Here is a 25191-nt window from a genome sequence, read left to right as displayed (position 1 = left end):
TTAAGAAAAGAAATTTCTGAATCATGGTTTGCACTGTTTTAGGTCACAGGAACTAGTAAACATGTTTCACTATGTAGACTATTAGTCAACACTTAGATCATGCTTTTCAATAAAGAATGTCAAAATGTGAGAGGAGAATTAATAAATCTAATTGTTACAGTCACTCAGCTGACATGTTGAAGTGCCTGGAAAAGTTCTCACATGAATAATGGATGAAGAGTCAAAGAATGATTAGTTTGGGGAAAAGAAGACCTGCTGCAGTTTTGGAAAGGGTATATGTTTGCATTTAGTATTGTTTAGGGTGGTAGCTGTATGGTCCCGACCTTCACATATTTATTGGGCTGCCATGTGTTAGGTGGAAACATAAAACTGTCATATTTTTGTAGGACAAAAAAGGCTGAATACTGACAATTTCATATGGTTCCACCTAATAGAAAACAGAGTTATCTCTGAATTGTTTACCTAACGTAGAATTTGGGACCATACTTAGAATTTGTAAAAATTAAATTTCAGTCTAAAATAAAATAGATATATCTAGAGTTGTTCAAAAATGAAAATACAGCTGAAATATCAAGCACTATAATGGAGTTCATATAAGAATTCCATGCTTTATATTTGAGGTTGGATATGTGCTTTTGCTTTATTCCTTTCGTTTATATGGATCTAATCTTCTATAATTTTTAAAACATTCTGATAGACATGTTCTTTGGTGTTCTTTTTTTCTCTTGGTTTAAAGATCTGCTTTACAACCAAACAGTAAGATTCAACAAAACAAAACAATGTCCATGGCTTCATGGTCATTCTACTCATTTAGAAAGGCCGTATGCATGACCTATTACAGTCATCTTGAAATTCTTTGTAATTTTTGAACAAAGAGCTCTACATTTTCACTTCTTACTGGGTCCTGAAAGTTATGCACCCAATCCTGAACCCATGGTCTTCTTAAATTTGAATGCATATTAGAATTATAAAGGTACATTAATTCTGGGCCATCAAAGTCTAGCTTATAACTTTTGAATTACATTTGGGAATTATTCTTATATAACAGCATTTATTGCTCCAAAGATCATTTTGTAATAACTACTAAATAATCTATATCAATGTGTATTTGGAAAACCATGAAAAACTTCTAAAAGAGCTCTGATGTTCTGTGTAACAATCATGAAATGTTTCCAAAGTCATACATAAAATTAATGATAGAAAATCTGAGACACAAAAAGAAATCTATGATAATATATGCAATTTCTTGAAAATAGATATACATGAAACAAAGAATAAAGGAACAGCAGGAAAATGTACCACTATTGTGGTTACAGCTTCTAGGCAACCCATTAAAATGACAACCAAACACAGGTAGCAACAGATGTATCTACCCCCAAATAAAGTTAAATTAAATCAAGTGAAAAATTTCAAATGAAGTAACTGTTCAATGAAAAGGAAAAAGAATAAAAATCACATCTGCTTACATAGCAATGAAACATGAAAGATTCTGTTAAAAGTTTATGTTGAAAATTAAGATGGAGGTAATCTATGCACACTCATCCAAAAATAGAAAACAATGAATTAGTGGATCAATGCCAATGTTAATTTTGAAAACCTCAAAAAGAAGAAAATTAAGACATGGTTGATAGATTCTCTACAATATAGCAAGAAAACCCTGCCAAAATTCTAAAGGATACAAAGTCTACTCAATTTAATAACAAATGGCACGTTTCTGTTTCTTAAAAGACATATGCATAATCTGTGAGTGCATGTTCTTCTTTAGAGACCATTTGAATTAAAATTCTTATGTTCTTATGAATGTTTTAGAAATATGTACAGAAAATGAATAAAGTCTGTAGTTATTTAAGAATAACATTTAAAATCATTTACTAAATCTTTAATATTAAAATAATAGTACATGCCATCCAGTCATAACCCAAAAAGTCAAGGTGATTATGGAGTATTGAGGCTGAAAAAGAGCTATACCTAAACAAACCTACACTGGACTTCACTGTCAAGGAAAAGAATTGAGAGGAAAATTTTCAAAAACTACTTATACTTATGAGATTGGTGATGAGAAACAATCTGTGAAATATTGCCATTGCTCTGGAGTAAAAATTTTAAATGATTGGTTAGCACAACGTCCCTTTCTCTTCACCTTCACATCTTTCTGCTTTGCTCCTCAGATCTCAGGCATGCTGAGACTATCATGTCTTTCCATCTACCTTAGGTTGACTATTTTAAAATTGATTTTTGATGTTGTTGTGAACATGAATTGTGTCTTAATAGAGGAGAATGGGGTGTCTATTTCTGAAAGTCCAGAGTTGCAGGGGCAAAGAAGAATTTCTGGAGTCCCCTATGTGCCTGCTTACAGATGTTTCCTTCCTGATATTGTCGACTTCTAGAATTCTTGCTCTGGCTCCATTTTAAAGCCCTGAGCACAGTTAAGTGTCTTTTCCTGTCCCTCATTTATACTACCATGAGGCTCCTTTGTAACATGAAATGTGCAGTGTGACCAATTGTTGGCTGCCCAAACAAACAAACTTCAGGACTTTTCACTCTGGCCTCCTATACTGAAACATCATTCACATTTAGTAAAGGAAGGGGCACTCTGTTGAACTCACAACATTCTCTCTTTACTTTGTGGAGTCATGTAGAGTTATTCCATTAAGTCCTTTTGCTTCATCCCACGGAGACCATCCTATGAAAATTGAATTTATATGAAAACAGGTAGAGAGATCATTAAAGTCGTTTACAACAACATCAACTAGCATCTCCAAGTGGAACAGATATTTAGAGAACAATTTGGCAGGAAATAGGATGGGGAAAGAGAGTGGCTGATGCATGCTGAGAAGTAGTAGGAACAACCCAGTTTTTAAAATATTATTCTTCTTGTTAAGAGTCTGTTTATCAGGTTAAACACAGTCAAGTGATCAGTGAGTTGAGTCAAATAGTTCAGTAACTGAGAACATGTGGAGAATACATGGATATGTGTCTGTGTGTACACCCACATGGAAAATCAGTTGCCTTGACTTCATTTTACTTACATCAATCTATTTATTGATTTTGATAGGAAGAGTATGTGTTTTAGATACCTTACGAATATCTCCTGAAATACTTCCATATTCTTGCCTTTTGAAGGATCTTTTTATTTTTTTATTTATTTTTTATTTTTTATTTTTTTTATTATACTTTAAGTTCTAGGGTACATGTGCACAACGTGCAGGTTTGTTACATATGTATACTTGTGCCATGTTGGTGTGCTGCACCCATCAACTCGTCAGCACCCATCATGAAGGATCTTTTTAAAGGAAGAAAAATAATTATTAGCAAAGAATCCATATTCCCAGTGGCTCCATTTTCATCTCCTTACCCTAGTGATAAAATTCATGGCTTGGGAAGAGTGGGATGTCTACAATGCCCATCTATACCATGAAGCTATACCATTAGTTGTAATAGCCTGTTCACTTGAACAGTTTCTAAGTATGTGATAAAAGAAACTAAACTAAAATAATAATGCATTATATTTGAAAACACCAGTATCCTTAAACAAAACTTCCATAAGTAGTTCTTCCTGGATTGAAACCAGAACTAAGCCATTTTCAAAATCATCTATGTTTTTTCTGAAGACAAAAAAAAAAAAGGTTGCTACAGATAATTGCCATAGGCTGCAAATATGCTAATTTATCCAATATTTCTCTCTTGTTGCATGTTGTGTAGGTAAATATAATGCATCAATATTAGGATAGCATATATTATTAATTGTTAATGCAGAATTCTAAATTTTCTAGCATTCACAGAAAATCAAATTACTGATAATAAATAGTATTTAAAGAGAAATCTTATCCTCTACAATGAATTGAGAAATCCAGGATATTAAGACCACAAAATGATTGTTTAGATGATTTAATTATAGCACAACAGGCTTTTCTGTGGAAAATGTTATACTTATGTTTTAATAACCCAATCTTAACAAAAATAATTAGAATACAAATGATGAGCACAAAAATCCATCTCATCTGTAGCTCAGACTAGTATTTCAAATGTAATTTCTCTATTAGTAATTTAGTCTTGTTTTTATAATTCATTAGAATAAATCAATAACTGACTTAGAAATCACTTCCATGATTTTAAGTATTTTTCCACAGAAACATTAACAATACCGCAAGCATGAAAATGTTGAGACATATTTGTATATGAAGATTTCAGTGGATGTTCCTTTCCTCATCTAATAAATTCTAACATAAAGTTTTCAGATCTGTACACAAACATGGATCATAAAAAATACAATCCTGGTCGAAACTATGTAGCAATTTTATGAATGTGGAGAAAGAGTTCAAATCGTACTTTTGTAGCGCACTGTGTCCATGCAAAGCCTCATTCAAACAAACAAAAACAATACTGAGTTTATTATGTTAAAATCTTTAAGGACACTCTGGTAGATGAGATCATTTTCCTGCATTCGTTCACACTCGCCCCTATCTCCATCTCTACGGGACAAATATAATTCCCCACTCCTTGACTTCGATCCTTGCTGTGTGACATTGCTTAAGCCAAAAGGGTATCTTAGAGGATTTAAGGCAACAGAAGCCGGCATGTTTTTGCAGAGGCAGGTTGCACTTCTGATTTTTGCCATAACAATAACATGCTTCAAGTACCCGGGGGCACTGAATACATGGAACAGGTTTGAACACCAGCTGCAGCTTCAAGCCAGTGCTAGCCAAGTCCAGCCTAGATCAGCTGAACTGCGTCTGACCAGACGTACGTGAACAACAAAAAATGCTTATTAATATACTCCAAACTTTTGCATAGATTTTTTTTTTAGATGGAGTCTCACTCTGTCACCAGGTTGGAGTGCAGTGGTACAATCTTGGCTCACTGCAACCTCTGCCTTCCAGGTTCAAGCAATTCTCCTGCCTCAGCCTCCCGAGCAGCTGGTACTACATGTGCACACCACCATGCCTGGCTAACTTTTTGCATTTTTAGTAGAGATGGGGTTTCAACATGTTAGTCGGGATGGTCTCGATCTCCTGATCTCGTGATCCGCCTGCCTTGACTCCCAAAGTGCTGGGATACAGGTGTGAGCCACTGCGCCCGGCTCTTTTGCACAGATTTTTAAACACAGAATCATTGGGGCAATGACTGATGGCTACTAAAGTGCCATCGTTCAACATTCCTGTTATTCAGTCATCACACCTACTGTATGTAAGCCATAATATCTTCTAAAATGAATTATAACTATATTCTAATTGAAGTAAATGGTATCACAATATTTCAAAGTAATCTCTACTAGTTTAGCCTCTATTCCATCTCAACAGAATGCCTTCTGAGTTCCTATAATTGTGACTAATTCTCTGAGACTAGATCAGAAATATCACTATAAACCAGGAACCCTACAAAGGGGATTCTTCTTTTTCCTTTTTTATTATAGAGATGCTTTTTCGTTTGTTTTTGCAAGCAAGTATGGTCTTAATCAATTTTGTATGCCCATACCTAGGAGAGCCCCTGATTCACAGTAAGACCTCAATAAGATTTGTTGAATAAAGTGAAAATATTATTTTCAGCTTTCCTTCACCACTTTCTTCAAAACAGACTAGTTCATAACTGAAATAGGCATTGTTTCTAGAAAACAGTCACTCCAGCTGATCCCCTCATTTAATCATTTTTGTACTCCCTGAATCTATCATAATACCTGGCACCTAGTGGGTAAGTAATCAGTGTTTGTTCACTGAATTAATGGAAGGATGAGTGAATGAAACAATATAGGAATTTTAAAATTATAATGCAAGATTGAAAGCATATTACTTGTCATTAGAGTGATTTTAAACAGTTAAATATATGATAATTAGGAAGATTTACTTTCCTGCTTTATTTTAAATTTTAAGTATAGTGATCAAGGTAATTATGATTTTTATTCATTTATTCAATACATGTATATTTAATATTTTTATATCACATGATTGATATGGGTTAAATACATTTCAGTGGTATTACACATAAAGTTTTGTTTTAAATTTACAATATCTTGAAATTTTTCTCTTGTCAAAAATCTATGAAGTGGCCGGGTGCAGTGGCTCATGCCTGTAATCCCAGCATTTTGGGAGGCCGAGGCAGTCGAATCACAAGGTCAGGAGATCGAGACCATCCTGGTTAACACGGTGAAAACCCGTCTCTACAAAAAATACAAAAAATTAGCCGGGCATGGTGGCGGGCACCTGCACTCCCAGCTGCTCAGGAGGCTGAGGCAGGAGAATGGCGTGAACCCAAAGGCAGAGCTTGCAGTGAGTCACTGCACTCCAGCCTTGGAGACAGCAAGACACCACCTCAAAAAAAACAAAAAACAAAAACCAAAAAACTCCAAGAAGTATATTTATAGGTTGGGAAATATACATTTAAAAATGTCAGATAATGATATTTTTATTATTTTATTTATTTATTTATTTATTTTATTATATTTTTATTATTATACCTTAAGTTCTAGGGTACATGTGCACAACGTGTAGGTTTGTTACATATGCATACATGTGCCATGTTGCTGTGCTGCACCCATCAACTCATCAGCACCTATCAACTCATCATTTACATCAGGTATAACTCCCAATGCAATCCCTCCCCCATTCCCCCTCCCCACAATAGGCCCCGGTGTGTGATGTTCCCCTTCCAGAGTCCAAATGATCTCATTGTTCAATTCCCACCTATGAGTGAGAACATGTGGTGTTTGGTTTTCTGTTCTTGCGATAGTTTGCTGAGAATGATGGTTTCCAGCTGCATCCATGTCCCTACAAAGGACACAAACTCATCCTTTTTAATGGCTGCATAGTATTCCATGGTGTATATGTGCCACATTTTCTTAATCCAGTCTGTCATTGATGGACATTTGGGTTGATTCCAAGTCTTTCCTATTGTGAATAGTGCCACAATAAACATACGTGTGCATGTGTCTTTAGAGTAGCATGATTTATAATCCTTTGGGTATATACCCAGTAATGGGATGGCTGGGTCATGTGGTATTTCTAGTTCTAGATCCTTGAGGAATCGCCATACTCTTTTCCACAATGGTTGAACTAGTTTAGAGTCCCAACAACAGTGTAAAAGTGTTTCTATTTCTCCACATCCTCTCCAGCACCTGCTGCTTCCTAACTTTTTAATGATTGCCATTCTAACTGGTGTGAGGTGGTATCTCATTGTGGTTTTGATTTGCATTTCTCTGATAGCGAGTGATGATGAGCATTTTTTCATGTGTCTGTTGGCTGTATGCATGTCTTCTTTTGAGAAATGTCTGTTCACATCCTTCACCCACTTTTTGATCTGGTTGTTTGGTTTTTTCTTGTAAATTTGTTTGAGTTCTTTGTAGGTTCTGGATATTAGCCCTTTGTCAGATGAGTAGATTGCAAAAATTTTCTCCCATTCTGTAGGTTGCCTGTTCACTCTGATGGTAGTTTCTTTTGCTGTGCAGAAGCTCTTTAGTTTAATCAGATCCCATTTGTCAATTTTGGCCTTTGTTGCCATTGCTTTTGGTGTTTTAGACATGAAGTCCTTGCCCATGCCTATGTCCTGAATGGTATTCCCTAGGTTTTCTTCTAGGGTTTTTATGGTTTTACACCTAACATTTAAGTCTCTAATCCATCTTGAATTAATTTTCATATAAGGAGTAAGGAAAGGATCCAGTTTCAGCTTTCTACTTATGGCTAGCCAATTTTCCCAGCACCATTTATTAAATTTGGAATCCTTTCCCCATTTCTTGTTTTTGTCAGGTTTGTCAAAGATCAGATGGCTGTAGATATGTGGTATTATTTCTGAGGGCTCTGTTCTGTTCCATTGGTCTATATCTCTGTTTTGGTACCAGTACCATGCTGTTTTGGGTACTGTAGCCTTGTAGTATAGTTTGAAGTCAGGTAGGTGATGCCTCCAGCTTTGTTCTTTTGACTTAGGATTGTGTTGGGAATGAGGGCTCTTTTTTGGTTCCATATGAACTTTAAAGCAGTTTTTTTCTAATTCTGTGAAGAAAGTCATTGGTAGCTTGATGGGGATGGCACTGAATCTATTAATTACCTTGGGCAGTATGGCCATTTTCACGATATTGATTCTTCCTATCCATGAGCATGGTATGTTCTTCCATTTGTTTGTGTCCTCTTTTATTTCACTGAGCAGTGGTTTCTATTTCTCCTTGAAGAGGTCCTTTACATCCCTTGTAAGTTGGATTCCTAGGTATTTTATTCTCTTTGAAGCTATTGTGAATGGGAGTTCACTCATGATTTGGCTCTCTGTTTGTCTGTTACTGGTGTATAAGAATGCTTGTGATTTTTGCACATTGATTTTGTATCCTGAGATTTTGCTGAAGTTCCTTATCAGCTTAAGGAGACTTTGGGCTGAGATGATGGGGTTTTCTAAATATACAATCATGTCATCTGCAAACAGGGACAATTTGACTTCTTCCTTTCCTAATTGAATACCCTTTATTTCTTTCTCTTGCCTGATTGCCCTAGCCAGAACTTCCAACACTGTTGAACAGGAGTGGTAAGAGAGGGCATCCCTGTCTTGTGTCAGTTTTCAAAGGGAGTGCTTCCAGTTTTTGCCCATTCAGTATGATATTGGCTGTGGGTTTGTCATAAATAGCTCTTATTATTTTGAGATACGTTCCATCAATACCGAATTTATTGAGAGTTTTTAGCATGAAGGGCTGTTGAATTTTGTCAAAGACCTTTTCTGCATCTATTTAGATAATCATGTGGTTTTTGTCTTTGGTTCTGTTTATATGCTGGATCACGTTTATTGATTTGCATATGTTGAACCAGCCTTGCATCCCAGGTATGAAGCCCACTTGATCATGGTGGACAAGCTTTTTGATGTGCTGCTGGATCTGGTCTGCCAGTATTTTATTGAGGATATTTGCATTGATGTTCATCAGAGATATTGGTCTAAAATTCTCTTTTTTTGTTGTGTCTCTGCCAGGCTTTGATATCAGGATGATGTTGGCCTCATCAAATGAGTTAGGGAGGATTCCCTCTTTTTCTATTGATTGGAATAGTTTCAGAAGGAATGGTACCAGCTCCTCCTTGTACCTCTGGTAGAATTCGGCTGTGAATATGTCTGGTCCTGGACTTTTTTTGGTTGGTAGGCTATTAATTATTGTCTCAATTTCAGAGCCTGCTATTGGTCTATTCAGGGATTCAACATCTTCCTGGTTTAGTCTTCGGAGAGTGTAAGTGTCCAGGAAATTATCCATTTCTTCTAGGTTTTCTAGTTTATTTGCATAGAGGTGTTTACAGTATTCTCTGATGGTAGTTTGTATTTCTGTGGGGTCAGTGGTGATATCCCCTATTATTTTTGTTTTTGATAGAAGATCTCACTATGTCACCCAGGCTGGAATGCAGTGGCATAATCACAGCTCACCAAAATCTCAACTTCCCAGGCCCAGGTGATTCTCCTACCTCAGCCTCCTTAGTAGCTAGGAATACAAGTGCCTGCCACCATACCCACCTAATGTTTTACTTTTTTTTTTTTTTTTTTTTGGAGAGATGGGTTTTCACCATGTTGCCCAGGCTGTTCTCAAACTCCCGGGCTCAAGCAACCTGCCAGCCTCGGCCAACCAGGATTACAGGCATAAGCTACCACTCTAGGCCAGATAACGATATTTTTTCAAGAACAGGTAAAACATTGTCCTTCAATGAATTAGTGTAGAAGCATGAAAAAACCTATTATGAGCAAATCTGTGAAACAGGCATGGAAATTAGTATTCTAATAAGGTTTTGTGCTTTTGGGTGATTTAAAATAATTTTTCTACTCAATTCTCCTTAGTAATAATGACAAAACGGTAACTTAAAGCAGAATTAAGTATGAATAACTTGCTTTGATATGCTTGTGGTATGTTTCACTTATTTTTTAAGTAGGGAAATTATAAAATTTAAACTCTCTATATATGTAAAGAGTGCACATCAAATATTTTTGAAACCCTGAAGAATTAGGTCTTCATTTCAAGGATTGTTAAGTGTCTTAAGAATATATTTATTTTCTAGAAATATTGAGCCTCTTCTTGGGTAATGCGATTCTTTTAAAAATTTTGAAAGGATTTTCTTCTTAAATTAAAAATGTACATACAAAATAGGAAGTTACCAGGACAGAGTGAATTTAGCAACTATCTTGCTTTGTTATATATCTCTTGTAAATTAAAATTATATTTTCATAATTAAAAGCCAACAAGCTCATTTGCTTTTATAAGACTAAGAGAAAACGAGTATTAAATGAAGTTAAATTAGATTTTGCCATCTGTTTAATAAGTTTCAGGATGGGTTTGATAATATATTCCCAGATATATAATTTAAAAATGATCTTCTTCAGAACTAGTAATTGACATGACTAGTAGATAGGTATATAAATGCCTATTCAGACTCATTACTATAAAACTCATGATTTGTTTTATCGCTAATGAAACTGATTAAGTTTCCATCACATCAATGTGAAACATATAATGCAAAACATATTCATAAGGCGTATCATATTTCATAAGTTTATTATAATGCACATTTTAATTTACTTAATTTGGTTTTTAATGGAACTATATAGTATTTATTTCACGTCTTCAATATTCTATGCCATGGAAACTTTCCTACTGATTCTCCACAAGCATATTCCTCTCATAAGTCAGCCTACTTTCAAGGTGCATTAACTGCTTCAAAACTATAGGGGGCCATCTGGTTAAGTGCTGCTGAACTGCAAGAAATATATCCAGGAATTGCTCTGCTCTGACAAATTACGTCGTCAAAGTACATTCATAAAATGACAGTTAAGTGATTACAGAGTACATTTATTGAGCCTGCAAAACATTATGGACTCATATATACCTGCAGAAAGGTGAGAATACGCATGAGCCAGTCAAAAGCTATGTATGGCAAAGGAGTGCTCCAAAAGATAGAGAGATAAAGAGATTGATCGATTGATTGATTGTGCACATTCAACCGTAAGGTAACTGGAATTAAGTTGCCACAGGTTCCCAGAGAGGACTGCACCTGGCTTTTAAAATAATAGATGACAAGAATAGAAAATCTGGTTTATTGGAAAGCCTTATGAACTACTATGACCTTAGGATCCCAGAATTCAATGGAGGGTGGTAGAACTATGAATTTAAGTTAGCACCCAGAAAAAGCTAGAGAGGTTTCTCTAGAGCGTTTAGTTAGAGTGGATCTGCCAAATTCAGACTGAAAAATTGCACAAGTTTGTGCGATATGGCTCAACATTCAGATAGAAAAGACAGTTTAGGGTCAGAAATAATCAAGAATGGTGGAAGAACCTAGATACCTGGGTACAGATAATGGGTGCAAACAAAGAAAGTTGACTGTAGATCTCACTCAATAATCCAGTTTTTCAATGATTTGATTTTTTTTTTTTTAATCTCTAGAGAAGTGCTCTTATAAGTTAGTTAGAGTGCCAAGGAACATAAGAATACATGTGTTCTATGTTGGGAGAAATGAGACATAACGAATGACTAAGAGTTACAGAGAAAAAGATATAATTGGTGTTTTTCAAGTCAAAGTAATAATTTTCTTTTAAAAAGACGAAGTGGAAGACCCAGAAATTAAGAAAGAGTCTGGAACATTGAAATAATTGAGTGAGGAATGTGTGTGGCAGAAAGAGTATATACCAGGCTGGTGCAGACAAGGGGAACAATTGGCAGATGAGGCTGTAAAGATGGAAGACCAGGTTACATAGGTCCATAGAAATCATGATGCAAAGTTTGCCTTTAGTTTTTGTTGTTGTTGTTGTTGTTGTTGTTTAGTTTATATTTATCAGAGTACTAAACATACCTAGTTAATAATAAAAGTACCAAAATATTTATATTTTTAAAGACAACATTCCTCTGCACAAGCTCTTTACACACCATGTTTCCTGCTCCTGGAGACAATCATAATCAACCTGATTAATTGCTCTGGAATTAACTTTACATATGTAAATCATTTGCCTTTAATTGGCAGCTTTTCTGTTTTTGGTTTATCAACTCTTGGCAATGCTTATTGATTTTCTCTTTTACCACCAAGTCCCTACTTTCCTTTTCCTCACCCATATTATAGTTTTGGCAAAGTTTTGTTTTGGTTTTTGTTTCATTTTGAGACAGGGTCCTTACCCTGTCCCCCAGGCTGGTGCGATCACAGCTCACTGCAGCCTTGAACTCCGAGGCTCAAAAGATCTTCCCACCTCAGCCTCTGGAATAGCTAGGATAGGACTACAGGCATGCATTACCATGCCTGGCTCGTTTTTCTTTTCTTTCTTTCTTTCTTTTTTTTGTTTTTTTTACAGTCAGTCATGCTGTGTTGCCCAGGCTGGTCTCAAACTCTTGACCTTAAGTGACCCTCCCACATCAGGCTCCCAAAATGCTGGGATTATAGACATGAACCACCCCATCTGCCATAGTTTTGGCAAAGTTTTTTTTATTAAAGTAATAGTTGTTCCTACAAAAACAGTATTCATTTTTAGGGTAATACTGCACTGATTTTTTTATGGAAATCTTTTTGATATCCTATAATTTATAATTGTCATAGTATCTATCCATTTGCATAGTTTTTCTTGTATCTGTCACATCTTTCTACGTATTTATTTCATGTTTTTAAAGTGCTCTAGCAGATCTGTCAAATGCTTAGCAGTATCTGTTCCATATGTTCAAACCCATCACTTTAAGTTATTAATTTTTTTTGGCTTAGAAAATTTCCTCTCACAGTCGTCTGTTTTCCCATTCTTACGTATTCAATGTTGTGTTTCCTAAACTCCATATCTTCTTATTTTTTGGTTACTCCTTTTGTCAGCAGGTCTATACAAAAGGTTTACAGAAAATAAAGTTGGTCTGGGAGCGATGGCTCATGTCTATATCCCAACACTCTGGGAGGCCGAGGCAGATGAATCACCTGAGGTCAAGAGTTGGAGACCAGCCTGGCCAACACAGTGAAACCCCATCTCTACTAAAAATACAAAAATTAGCCAAGCATGATGGTGCATTTCTGTATTCCCAGTTACTGGGGAGGCTGAGGCATAAGAATCACTTGAACCCAGGAGACAGAGTTGCAGAGAGTCAGGAAGCCACCAGTGGATTCCAGCCTGGGCGACAGAGAGAAACTCTATCTCAAAAAAAAAAAAAAAAAGAGAGAGAGAGAGAGAGATTTTAAAAAAGGATAAAGTGGCATAAGTTGCATGTCCTCCCCTGAAATCTATTGAATCTACCCTAACATTTGATTGCTGATAATTTAGCTGAGTATATCCTTTCAGATCAGAAATCAGTTGTCTCATAATTTGAAGGCATTGTTTATGCATTGTCTTCTAGTATTCCTGCTGAGATAGAGCTACAAATCTGATGCCTGCTTTTTTATGCAAACCATTTTGGTTTTTTTGGTTTATTTCTTTGGAAGATTTTAATATCTTTTGTTTATCACCAATATTCAGAAATTTCACAATGATTACTTTGTGTGTGTATGTTTATGCATGTCTGTCTGTATGCAGGCACGTGTGTTTTCATTCATTGTGATGGTCACTTGGTAGGCTCAGTAGGGAGTCATGACTTTTCATTTCTGAAAATGATTGATAAATTATTTACTTGATAAATTCATTCTCTTTATGAGTTTAGTTCTGTTCTCCAACATTCTCATTATTTGGATCCCCTAAAATGATATTCAAATGATGAGTCATTTTACTTCCTATTACTTTCTCTTTTTGTGTGTTACAATTTTTTATAATATTTATTTGACTTTACCTTCTAATGCTTCTATTGAATTTTTAATTTTTAATATATTTATTTTCTGAAGTTCTTTTTAATTTTCTTACTGATTCTTTGGAAGCAATTTGTTATTATCTTAAGAATGCAATCTACTTTCTCATTTTTTTGAGGATATTCATATAGGTTTGGGGTATTTTCTTCTGTACTGTCTGTTTTCTGCATTTGCTCCTTTCTTTCTTTATTCCCTTTGCATTTACATTTTTCATATTGTCCTTTAATGTGCAGTGATCATTGATTGTCCATTGATACTGTGCATTAGAGGATATCTGGAAATTGTTGTATGTAGATAGGGTATAGTAAAGAATTTCACCATACAAGGGGACTTACCTTCCCACTGGGTAGAGATCCAGTCAGTACACGGAATTATTGTGTCTAGAATTGAACAGTTGCTTCAAAGAAGGGTCATTTAATTTTCTGCGTGGAATGTGTGTACTGGCCTGCCAGCATTCCGAAATCAGGCAGGCCGGTATGTGAAATGTCATTTAGTTTATCTATTTTCTTCTCTAGGACTCATTCTGCCCTCTATTCTGGCTGGAATTTTGAACGAGGAGCCTTCCTGGTACATTTTTTTCCCCAGAAAGACTGCAAGGGAGAAAGTGGAGGAGAGTTATCTGGGGTGCAATGTTGGCCTGAGAAGTTAAGCAATACATGTCTGTCTTTCGCATATTTCCATGTATCCTAGGTGTTGCCAGATGAATTGTCTCACTTACTATAAGTAAACTTCTATGAATAGAATTGAATTGTAGCATGTGGCCAAATTTTCACATTTAACCAAAAGCCTAAAAGACTGTATTTCATCACAACAGCATAGTGATTCACTAAATGGTTTTAAATGGGTATTGACATGATCAGTCCATCAACAGTCTGCTAATTTTCCCTTGGATTCTGCTACAAATGATAACTAGTGACTTTACTTTGGCAATAGTATTTGACAGCAGTGTGTGGTTCAACAACTGTAAGAGAGGAAATGGAGAAAGCACGTATAGAAAACTTTCTTGGGGCATTTTCTGGATGAGTGATTGTAAAATTGGTTTGGAAACTATTGTTTTAATCTAGATAGGAATTGGTAGTAGTCTCAAATAGCACAGTGGTCATAGAGAAAGAGAAGTGAACAGGATAAACATGAGACAAAATTAAGACTGTAGTAACGGATTAGTAGTAAGTTAGAAAGAAGAATTAAAGATGACACCCAAGAAATAGGCTTAGGCAGCTGGAAAGAACAGAAGGAGGAGCAAGTTAGGGGAAGGGAGAAGCAATTAGAATGGAATTCTGTTCTGGCCATGTTGATTTTGACATTTCAGGTTGCTTACCCAATACAACGGTAGACAGAAGTATCTGAGACTCAGGAGAAACATCTTGGAAGAAGATAATTAGGCGGCTATCGTGAAGCCATGAGAGAGGGAAATGCAGAGAAGGAGGGAAGATGAGAAGATAAATGGGACTGGGTGGGAACCCAGAAGAAACATAGCTTTTAAAGGAAATAAAGAGATACATGAAGATCTTGGAACAAAAGAAATCAGATATTGGTGAGAAATCAAGAGAGTGAAAGCAAAGAGAAAGAGGTAAGCAACATGGATAAGTGCTGTTAAACGAGCCAGTGAGGTAAGAACTGAAGAAAAAGGCTATTGGTTTCTGAAAAGAAAAAAGAAAATCAGTGAGCTCAGCAAAAGTGTTTCAGGGGAATGATGGAGGTAGCAATCAGACAGAAGCGTGTTGGGAAATTAACAGTGGGTGAAAAATTAAAAAGAGCAAAACTGATAAAACTTGTAGACACTGGGATATCAAAAAAAGATAATTATGTAGAACAGTATGTGTAAAACCATCAGAATCAGAATTACGTTATATTGACATAAACCATTATTAGTTTGCTGATTAATGGTTTATGTCAGTAATAAGGAGATGTTCTATATACGAACAAAAACTGATGTTCTAATAAAATAGTAAAATATATGATATGGCTTGTCTGTGTCCTCACCCAAAATCTCATCTTAAATTATAATCCCTATAATCCTCACATGTCAAGGCCAGGACCAGGAAGAAGTAATTGAATAATAGGGGTGGTTTCCCTTATGCTGTTCTTGTCATAGTGAGTGAGTCTCATGGGTCTGATGGCTTTATAAGTGTCTGACATTTCCCCTGTTTATACTCATTCTCTCTCCTGCCATCCTGTGAAGAGGTGCCTTCTGTCATAATTGTAAGTTTCCTGAGGCCTCCCCAGCAATGCAAAACTGTGAGTCCATTAAACCTCTTTTCTTTATAAATTACCCAGTCTCAGGAATTTCTTCAGAGCAGCATGAGAACAGACTAATACAGTAAAATTAGTACCTAGGTAATGAGGTGCTGCTATAAAGATATACCTGAAAATATGGAAGTGACTTTGGAACTGGGTAATAGTCAGAGGTTGGAACAGTTTGGAGGGCTCAGAAGAAGATAGATGATGTGGGAAAGTTTGGCACTTCCTAGAGACGTGTTGAATGGTTTTGATCAAAATACTGATAGTGATATGGACAATGAAGTCCAAACTGAGGTGGTCTCATATGGAGATGAGGAACTTGTTGGAAACTGGAGTAAAGGTGATTCTTTCTATGCTTTAGCAAAGAAACTGGCAGCATTTTGCCCCTGCCCTAGAGATCTGTGGAACTTTGAACTTGAGGGAGATGATTTAGGGTCTCTGGCAGAAGAAATTTCTAAGTGGCAAAGCATTCAAGAGGAAGCAGAGCAGAAAAGTGCAGAAGGAAATGTGGGGTTGGAGCCCCCCTACAGAATCTCCTCTAGGGAGCTGACTAGTGGAGCTGTGAGAAGAAAGCCATTGTCCTCCAGCCTCCAGAATGTTAGATCCACCAACAGCTTGGACCCTACACCTGAAAAAGGTGCAGGCACTCAATGGTAGCCCATGAAAGCAGCTGGGGAGGGGATGGGGGGACTGCACCTTGCAAAGCCACAGGGGTGGACTTGTCCAAGGCCATGGGAGCCCACCTCTTGCATCAGTGTGACCTGGATGTGAGACATAGTGTCAAAGGAGATCATTGGGAACTTTAAGGTCTACTAACTGACCTACTGGATTTCAGACTCGCATAGGACCTGTAGCTTCTTAGTTTTGGTGAATTTATCCCATTTGGAATGGGTGCATTTACCCAATGCCTGTACCCCCACTGTATCTAGGAAGTAACTACCCACTTTTGATTTTACAGGCTCATAGGTGGAAGGGACTTGCCTTGTCTCAAATGAGACTTTAGACTTGGACATTTGGGTTAATGCTGGTATTAGTTAAAATTTTGGGGGACTCTTGGAAGGCATGATTGTGTCTTGAAATGTGAGGACTTGAGATTTGGAAGAAGCCAGGGGCAGAATGAAAGGGTTTGGCTATGTCTCCACCCAAAATCTTATCTTGAATTATAAACCTCATAATCCCCACACGTCAAGGATGGGACCAGGTGGAAGTAATTGAATCACAGAGGTGGTTCCCAATGCTATTTTCATGGTAGTGAGTGACTGTCACAGATTTGATGGTTTTGTAAGTGTCTGGCATTTCCTCTGCTTGCACTCATTCTCTCTCCTGCAGCTCTGTGAAGAGGTGGCTCCTGTCATGATTGTGAGGTTCCTGAGGACTCCCCAGCAATGCAGAACTGTGAGTCAATTAAACCTCTTTTCTTTATAAATTAGCCAGTCTCAAGTATTTCTTCACAGCAGCCTGAGAACAAACCTAATACAATATATTTATCAATATTGCAGTATATCAATAAATGCAGTCATATAATATGTTATCTTTTAGGAGTGGCTTTTTCAGCTAGTATAACATCTTTAAGGTTTGTCCACATTGTAGCATATGCCATTGTTTTGATCTTCTTTATTGGTGAATAACATTACATTGCATGGGCATATCTCATTTTATTTATATAATCATTAAATGAGGAACATTTGAGTTGTTTCCTTTTTTGGATATTATGTACAACATCGCTATAAACAATCACATACAAGGTTTCTTTCTCTTGAGTATATACCTAGATATGGAATTGCTGGGTCATAATGGTTAACATTTTGAGAAACTGTCAATTTTTTTTCCATAGTGGTTGTACAATTTTACATTCCCAGTAGCAATGTTTGAGAGTTCTACTTTCTCTGTATCTCTACAGCACTTATTACCTGTCATTTTTATTATACGTTAAAATTACATTGAGGCTTAAGATATTAAGTACAGTAACTATGGATATACAGTTAGTGCCTTTAAAAGCTGGAATTTAGCCACAGGCCTTGTGCTAACTCAGAAGTCATGTTCGTTAGCACATTGCTATATTGTAGCAAGCATGTTTTATTGAGACTGAAGGAAAGTTATTTTGTTTGTTTTTTAATTCTTTGAAATTTTTGGATGAACACTTATGTCTAGTAATTGTCAAAAGTATTATTTTCCTCACTATCCTAATTTTTTAAATTAAAATGCTGAACTCTTACCTTTTAGATTTTATAATTCTTCACAATTTAAATTTCAGTGACTTCAATTTTTAAAAAGAAATATGAATTCACTGAGAGCTGGTCATAATTTGGAACCTCTTTTGTGAAATAAACCATATTTCAAAATATTTTAAGCAGAAATATATAAAAGTTTCAGTCCATAAATTACCAGAATTTGTCCTAGTCACCTAAATAAAAAATCAAAAAGTTTTACATTTTAATGTTCTTTCAACATTTTACGAACAGAAAACCTGGCAGATAAATAGCTCAAGTCTTAATGAAAATGATAAATGTGGTATAGCCAATGGCCAGTGAAAATTTTCCTAAAGGGAGAGAACACTTATTCCTAAATGTTAACATTAACTTTTTCAGATGTTTGAGTCAGACTCAATTGCCTTTTAATATTATAGATTGAAAACAACACTTGGTTCATCTTAGTATATCTGATGTAAAATCAGCAGCATCCACATAAATGAAAATCAGCAGCATGTAAAATCAGCAGCATGTAAAATCGGCAGCATCCACATAAATGAAAAGTCAAAGTTTTATCCAACACAAAACAATTACATACACTTTAATCAAACGTAAATTACCAATGGCCAATCTGAATTCCATTACTTTAAAAAAAAAAAAAGTTCTCAAACTTTCCTTTCCAGTTGATTGTACACTGATTGAAATGGTTGTTTTATGCGGACAATTGATTTTTTTTAATGAAATGTCTAATAGTGAAGTCAGTGCATTACACCACCCATTCCAGAAAGCAGCCTTCCATTGAATTTACTCAGACAAACTAATTGCTAAATTAGATGACCACTGAAAGTTACTGAGTGCACATCCAACACTTTCTTCTGAACCAAAAGATAACTAACTAAATCTGTTTTGATCACTACTGCATTGCTAATTCAAAATCAAGAACCGTTCGTCTCTCTGGAATGTTAGTATCATAAGCCTGGAGATGCGACAATGTCATGTAATGGAGTTGCAGGGAAAGGAGACAGAGTGTTGTGGCAATTCCCTGACCAAGGGAATGAGTCTATAGAAGTGAAATAAGCTCACAGAATCCGCTGACATGCTGTGGTCAAAGAATTTGCAATTAGTAATTGACGAATCAGTTACGATTAACTCGTTCTGTATGACTACCACAGGCTATTAACAACAGGAAAGGATGTTTCTAAAATTTGTTTTGTAGCAAGGGATTTAATGATAAAAGCTTGGACAGCTTTCAGAATTCAAAAATTCAGAGATACTAACATTTTTTAAAACTCCTGTGATTGTGTGTGTGTGTGTGTGTGTGTGTCTGTGTGTAAATACTACCTGTGTAACCATCTCTTTAGATTTAAATTAGAACCTTTTCTCAGTGTATCACAGATCTAAAGTTACATTGATTATATTAGTATCCTAAGAACAGAGTGAAGAAAAGACTAAGAGGTAATTTAGCAGTCTTTTTCTACTAAAATCAGAGTGTCTCTCATCTCTGCCTGAATCCACTCCATTGTTATTACTGTGATACATATTACAGAATACCTACTTATTTTGTGGATTTAGGCAATGGTTATGATTATTGCTTTCCTCACATCTAAAAATCAAATTTATATCACACATGAAGACTTTTGTAAAGAAGTTTTGGTCTCTATAAAAATGAATATTTAATAGAAACATAATACTCTTTTATGTTATTTGAATTGTTAGGTTTAAGGAAATAAAATGTTTCTTAAATCTACTACTTTTAACAACACTGTAACATTTATTGGTTTTGCAATAAAATAAATCCAGAAAATTGCTGTGATATTACTTTTTATGTTTCATATCGAAAGTAGGTAAATTAATTTCTAAGCAATGGGGCATTATAATTCTCAACTAACAGTGTTCAGCAGTTAGGATTTTAACTGCTGACATTATTTTCTTTGAAAAATGATAGATGTCATTTAGTGTTTAAAGATAAATTGCTGCACAACTGTGACATTTTTGCTGACAACTTTCCTGTAAACAAACATAATGTGACCAAGAAGTTTCAAAGTAAGTTTGCTAGGTGAGCAAATCTAAATTAAAAAGGCTCTCACATTTCCTCAATCAGATATACTAAGATGAACCTAGTGTTGTTTTCAATCTATAATATTAAAAGGCAATTGAGTCTGACTCAAACATCTGAAAAAGTTAATGTTAACATTTAGGAATAAGTGTTTTCTCCCTTTAGGAAAATTTTCACTGGCCATTGGCTATACCACATTTATCACGGATGATTTTCAAAGGGACAAATATTGCCCATTTCAGAAACAGGCTTTGGAATGCAGGAAAGTGCCAGAAAGCAACTCCGAGAATTTGCACAATGACTGATCTGGAGAAAGATGTCAGAGTCACAGATGGAAAAGGGAGGTGCATGACTCCCCTCTGTTGCCAAGGTTCCCATTCTCAATTCAGAAGGATTTGCAGAGGGAGTGAAGGAACATTGAAGTTTCTGAGATATTCCTTAAGGATCAAGCTATAATCCAAAGGTCTCTGTTTACATCAGATCCCAGCTTTTGTGGGGTGGGGTGGGGGGGTGAAGAAGAGGGGATGTGTGCAGGATGTAAATATAGGGCTTATCCCAAATGATGAAATAAACATTCTCCCCTCCCCTCCCTTCCCCTCCCCTCCCTTCCCCTTCCTCCCTCCCTCCCACTCTCTCTCTCTCTCTCTCTCTCTCTCTCTCTCTCTCTCTCTCTCTCTTTCTTTCTCTTTCACTCTTTCTCGCTTTCTCTCTTTCTTTCTTTCTACAGAGTCTCACTCTGTCACCCAGGCTGGAGTGCAGCAGCATGATCCTGGCTCACTGCAAACTCCACCTCCCGGGTTCAAGCAATTCTTTTGCCTCAGTCTCCCTAGTATCTGGGACTACACGTGCACGCCACAATTCCCTGCTAATGTGTGTATTTTTAGTAGGGATGGGGTTTCACCAGATTGGCCAGGATGGTCTCGAACTCCTGACCTCATGATCTGTCTGCCTCAGCCTCTCAAAATGCTGGGATTACAGGCGTGAGCCACCGCACCTGGCCAAAATTTTTCTTATAAATTGTCTTCTAACTTAAATAGTTCTTTTGGACGTCCTTGGAGTACTCCCAGGTGACACCCAGCTCAGGCTAACATTTGTACAGGACTGCTACCTTGGTCTCTAGAGAGCCCAATGATGTTTTATACCGACATGTCTCAGGGTCACTGCCAAGCTTCCACCCACACCCTTACCATGCAGAGAAAGCTGACACTTTCTGTTAGCTATAACTTCCCTTGAGAAAAATGTGGCAATATGTATCAAAATAAAATTATTAAGGAACATATTGTTAGTTTCAATTTGTAGAATGTATTACAAGAAAAAAAGATGCCAAAAACATTTTATGTCTACTGATATTCCTATTAGTCTTTATTATCATAAAAAACTGGTCACAACCTAAATATCCAACTTCAGGTGACTGGGTGAAGTAAAACTGTAATCTTTCCATATGATAGGATAATATGCCAGCACTAACAACCAGATAGCAGAATATTTAATGCCATGGAAAAGCACTTGTTTTGTGTGATCAGGTGAGTAGTTCATATCACAAAATCAAATGTACCCTATGATCTTACTTTTTGAAGTGAAGTACTGATGTATTTATATGCATAATTAAGTATAGAAAAAAGCCTAGATGCTTTCTCTTGTAAGTCTTTTTCATTGTTTTATAAATGGTATCAATATTTATTTTTCACTTTTTCCATCAGATTTCCTAGAATAATAAAATTCAATTCCTTCTGATGAGCACTCATTATTATTTTTGTTGTTGCTGTTTTGTGAGACAGAGTCTCTGTCTCCTGGAGCTAGAATGCAGTGACCTGATCTCAGTTCACTGCAGCCTCTGCCTCCTGAGTCATTATTCTTATAGTAAGAAAAAAATTAATGTTATTAAGTATCTTCTCCGTCCTAGATCAACTGTCTAAGTATATAAAAGATGCCAAATACATTTAATAAAATGTTTTATCCATTCATAGGTTTTTGCAATACAATTTTTTTGTATGATTCCATTGTCTTATAGTCTCCCCTAACAGTTTTGGTGTGAATTTATACTCTAAAGGAAAGGTAACAACCTTATACAATCTCAAGGCTTAAGTACTATCCACATGCTGTGCTTACAAACACACACCTCCAGTTGTGTAGTCTCCCTGAGTTCTGCACATTCCTCTTGGGTATCTAATAAGCATCTCACATTTAACAAAACCACTGATTTTTAATCAATCCCAGGGACTCTCCATCAGACCTACTCTTCTCTCAGAATTCTTTTTATCACTTAGTGACACTATCATCCCACCAAACCTTGCTATCAACTTTCTCCTACCTCCCAGGCTTCCAATCCATTAACGAATCACAATAACCCCACTTCCAATATATGTCTAAATCAGCTTATCCACTCTTACTATTCCAGTTCCAATTATGTGGTCTTCTGTGTGTACTACTGTCTTTTTTCATTCTTGCATGCAGGGTCAATTTTTCATAGTGAAGTCCTCAGAAAACATAAATTCAATTGTATCAGCTTCTGCTTGCAGTTTTTATTTATTTATTAAATTTGTGATTATTTATTTATTTATTTTGAGACACAGTTTTGCCCTGTCACCCCAGCTAGAGTGCAGCGGAGCCATCTTGGCTGACTGAAAGTTCCGACCCCTGGGTTCAAGGGATTCTCCTGCCTCAGTCTCCTGAGTAGCTGGGATTACAGGCATGTGCCACCATGCCCGGCTAAATTTTGTATTTTTAGTAGAGATAGGGTTTCACCATGTTGGCCAGGCTGGTCTCAAACTCCTGACTTCAGGTGATCCACCTGCCTCGGCCTCCCAAAGTGCTGAGATTACATGCATGAGCCACTGCACCCCACCAGCTTCTGCTTACAGTTTTTAAACGACTTCTTAGTCCACTTAGGAGAAAATATAAACTCTTTACCAGAGCCTACTAGACTCCCCAGAGCCTGATGTATGTTTACCTCCTCCCTTTAACTCACTCTGTGTTAGCTGCATGGCCTTCTGTTCTCTGAATAAAATAAACGTATTCCTGCCACAGGGCCTTTGCACCTACTTTTCCTTCTGCCCCAGACACAGTTCTCACAGGTTTTCCTATGACTCCTTTCTTCTCCTTGTTCAGTATCAACCCAAACATCTCCCCCTGAGTGGCCTTCACCAGCACATTCTTCTTAAAATACCTTTCCCTACCTCATCCTGTTTGGTTCTGTTTATAACACGTGTCAGTCACAATACTGGTTTTATTTACTGTTTATTTACTTTTTTCTTACAATGGAAAGCCCATGAGAGCAGGGTTGTGTCTGCTTTATTCACCACTTTTACCTCAGTGCCTGTACAAAACCAGGACCATACTAGAAACTCAATGAGTATTTGTTGAGTATTTTGAATGAATTAATTATTAAAACATTAAAAAGTGACATTTTCCAAGTAAAAATCTTTATCTATTTCCTTAGTGATCTAATTGCAGACAATTCAGGGTAGAAATAAGGTTCAGATCAATGGCAGCCCGAAAAAGGTATTTTTGGATGAGTGTATGCAGGCAATTTTTGCTATTATGGCTGACTTACTTCTATATTCTTTAATACACGTATGTCCCTATGGTGAGAGATGGCATTTTTCATAGCACAAAGGTGGAAAGTAAATTTAATATCTCTTATGATAAAAAATACAGTAAATTTTATACAAACACTAAGAAGTGATCATATAAATCTACATATTAGGATCTGAAACCTATTCCTATGTTGACATCTTCCATGGCCCTACTCCTAAATTAATAAATTCTCACAGAAGGCTATTTTCTGAATCCTTTCATAGCTGACATTGTGGAGGTGCTGTTAGCCATCCCTTGATATTGACAGTACAATAGCCATCCCTGCCAGGGCATATGTGCATTATCAGTAGTCAAAAGTTTGGCAAAGTAAAACATTTCTCTTCATCTCCAGGAGAGCAGTTTATGAAAGAGCATATTCTTAGGCATTAAAGGTGAATGTTTCAGTGACACCTGTGCAAGACAGAACTTTCTGCTATCCTCTATAAAAATCTAAATTTCAATCATATAATTCTAGCAGACCTTAAAAGGATAGACCTCAAAGGTAGCATTGTATTTGATATTCTCTTGCAACCCCAGAATGAAACTTAAGCATGAATAATTGGAGATCTGCACATTTCTATAAAGATTAAAGAATCGGACTCAAGTTCACACAGAAGCTAAAAAAGAAAAGTAGGATGACTTCCCTCTGCCACCTTGAAAAGGCTATGGCTTTGAAACCGGCAAAACCAGAAATGGTGGAGGAAGGGGGCAGTGTTTTGCTGAATGGGCAATAAATATGTGAACTGTCCTCCTAAGGGTTTTGATTACCCTTTCTATCTTGGGTGTCTATGTGTTCCTCTGTGAATATGTTTTCTTATAACGTGCACTTCTTATGGAATAGCACCATCCTTATTATCTGTAATAGGGTTTCCATTCTGCTTTCATCCTGTACATATCTTATTTAAAAAACTGAATAAGTGCCCAGTTAATATGTATATTTATGTATTTGTAAATTATACGTATGTGCTATTGCACTAATATATTATATATATTATATACCTTACTACAACCAAAGAAATATAAAAGAATGAGACTGAATAAATGTGCACTTAAGGTCTGTTTTTCCTTCCTGCACCCTCTGTGAAATGCTTACCCCACTTAAGAAACCACTAAGATATCACCATGTTCTCACAGTGAGATTATACTCACTCCTCAATAAGAGGAGCTGATTACTATTAAAGCTCTTTTGGTTTTATCATCAATTATGCACTCAAATTTTCAGATAATCTAGATGTACATATTATACTATAGTGGACGATACTGTGAGGTACCAACTGGACCAGCTCAGCAGAGGCTGGGAGGTTTAACTCATCAGTAGCCATGATACCACTTTTTTCTCTTAGACTTTTCCAGTAGAATTTATTTTTGGTTTTGACAGCCAGGGCGAGAGCTCTGTTTT

At 36.3% G+C, this 25191-nt stretch overlaps 1 protein-coding gene across 1 annotated transcript in view; it reads right to left on the bottom strand.

Annotated features, from left to right (window-relative positions):
• Window positions 1-25191, bottom strand: part of GPC5 (glypican 5) — a 1460926-nt gene that overhangs the window by 911724 nt on the left and 524011 nt on the right. The window lies entirely within an intron of this gene.

Source organism: Chlorocebus sabaeus, chromosome 3 (genome assembly GCF_047675955.1).
Source record: "Chlorocebus sabaeus isolate Y175 chromosome 3, mChlSab1.0.hap1, whole genome shotgun sequence".
Classification (NCBI taxonomy): Eukaryota; Metazoa; Chordata; class Mammalia; order Primates; family Cercopithecidae; genus Chlorocebus; species Chlorocebus sabaeus.
Note: the sequence above shows the minus strand (reverse complement) of the source record. Positions and strands in the feature narration are given on the sequence as shown.